We start from the raw sequence: 2627 nt of genomic DNA, 5'->3' as shown, positions 1-2627 counted from the left end.
TATAGGTCTATAACAGTTTGGGTCTAGAGTGTCACCCCCTTTGAAGAGCTTTCCAATCTTTAGGGATCTCGGACGATGCGAAAGAGAGGTTGAACAGACTGGTAATAGGGGTTGCAACAATGGCGGCGGATAATTTTAGAAAGAGAGGGTCCAGATTGTCTAGCCCAGCTGATTTGTACGGGTCCAGTTTTTGCAGCTCTTTCAGAACATCTGCTACCTGGATTTGGGTGAAGGAGAAGCTGGGGAGGCTCGGGCAAGTAGCTGCGGGGGGTGGGGAGCTGTTGGCCGGAGTTGGGGTAGCCAGGAAGAAAACATGGCCAGCCGTAGAGAATCGCTTATTGAAATTTTCGATTATCATGGATTTATCGGTGGTGACCGTGTTACCTAGCCTCAATGCAGTGGGCAGCTGGGAGGAGGTGCGCTTGTTCTCCATGGACTTTACAGTGTCCCAAAACTTTTTGGAGTTAGAGCTACACTATGCAAATTTCTGGTTGAAAAATCTACCAGACACAGTCTGGTACCAATCACCATGACAGCCTTGAGTTGGGGAGGAGTGAGCACTTTGGGGTAGCGGTCAGGTCAGATGAAGTGAGGAAGAACAGATATCACAAAGGTTCTGTCGAGCAACAGAGATGCATTGGCTGTTCAGAGGTGTAGGAGTAGACTCAGCATAGGAGAAAGGATTAAATATCAGTGCTTGTGTGAATATGTTTTTTGTCTAATGCAGCTGTCTTGACCCTCTGGGAAGAATAAACTTGGTTTAAGCTTTCATAGTGTCCATCGAGTTTTTACTCTGAGAATTAGAACCTAACAGTTGGCACTGCGAGCAGGGTTCACCACGATTTGCAGTCGAACTAGAGATTCTGAATCAGTGAAACAGAAACAAGGTAGGCACAGTTCCTACACCTGTTATCACTAATTCTGACATCTTGGGGAGATGAGAGTCGTAGGCTGAACCAATTATAGGGTACGGACCTAGAAAGCCTGAGCTTATTCAGTAATCCAATTGTATTACGACCGGTCGTAGCTTTGTGGTATATGGTAAGTCCTGGAAGGTAAACCCGAACAGGTTGATACCTGTAGAGGGTAACTCCTAGGGTGGGGTTGGTTACCTGCTATACCTGCAACGAGAGGGTGAAAGTCTCAGCCGCAGTGGCCATGCGGCAGTAGAGTGGGTGTGGATGGATAAAGTGACATGCTTGTGTACTAGGATAAAAAGTTGACATTCAGGGTTAGAAGAAAAGCAATAAGATACTCGAATGCTGTTGGATTTGGCAGTAGCAATAAAGAGAGGTTGGTTTTATGCCCTGTTGGGGTGGGGAACCATGACAGATTATGTGGAAATAGGAAGACAAGTGTGAATAATTTTAGTAATGTGTGTTATCAACAACAGTAATATTTGAACTGATTGGAGATGACTATCCATAAAAATAAAATCCTTCATACAGTGAGGTTAAGGTAGGTTACCATGCATGTCCTGAACCACAGCTGTAGACACAGCCTCCTCCAGGTCCTCAGACACTAGCTTGGAGATCCGTTACAGGATGTCTGTCACCCCACTGAGCCCCTATTGCAGGTTAGGGGTCACATCCACTTGAATGTCCTTCATATGACGAACCTCCTACAGAGCAAATGAGGAATATATGATATTTATGATTCATGTTAGTAACAATACAATATGGGAATTTTATCCCAAAGCTACCTACAGCTAACATATATATTTATGTATGTGATCTATGTAAATAAAGGAATATAACACAGCTGCAAAACTGTGAGGACTATATGGTGGAGGCCTACCCATTTCCCAGGAGCATTGTAAAAAGTGGATTTGGGTACAGTGTTTATTTCCCCCTAATATCTTTGAATATTACAACTAAAACAATTAGGCCTACTTCTTTCTACTGCTGATCTGAGACCATTAGGGTTAAACATTACAGATATAAATGCAATATATGGAGTAGAAAAGATTGCCTGCCCACCAGAATCAACATATGTTCTACATGGTCTATTTCTATCTGAATGTAACACCTCAATCAAGCATGTTAATTGATCGTTAAGTCATGTTTGTCAGGTAAACTGTCATTAGTGGCCTATATAAGCCTCATACAGGCCATGTGAAGATATTACCTGTTGATAACACAGACTATTTTCATGATAATGGGAGGTGTGAGAGAATTGCTGCTCTTTGTGTTGACTGTGGGGGTTGTGAAAGGTTGGTTCACTAATGTTTTATTTGGATTGAAGGCATTTGTTTGGGAAATATGCTCAACTTTATCAGTTGGAGATTAAAATTGTTCCGCATTGGTCATCTGCTATTATTAATATATGTAGCTATTTTGTGTCAACTCAACTTCTGTCAACACTTTCTCCTCAGTTTCTTGTTACCCTGTTGGAAAGTCCCAGAAGCAAGAGCAAGTCTCTCTGCAGAGGAGACTTGGAGGTAAGTGTTTCTTTCCACAACCCTTCTAGCTTTGTACTGTGTCTATGGTGCTGCTGTGCTTGACACTCATTCAACACCATAGAGTAACTCACTTGTCTAAATAATGTTGTCAAACCCTTTGATTTGGTCATTTTGCTTGTGTACCTTAACCTACGTTTTTCAGAGCTGTCATCAAATGACGTCTCCA

This window comes from Salvelinus namaycush, unplaced genomic scaffold (assembly GCF_016432855.1).
Source record: "Salvelinus namaycush isolate Seneca unplaced genomic scaffold, SaNama_1.0 Scaffold167, whole genome shotgun sequence".
Taxonomy (NCBI): Eukaryota; Metazoa; Chordata; class Actinopteri; order Salmoniformes; family Salmonidae; genus Salvelinus; species Salvelinus namaycush.
Note: the sequence above shows the minus strand (reverse complement) of the source record.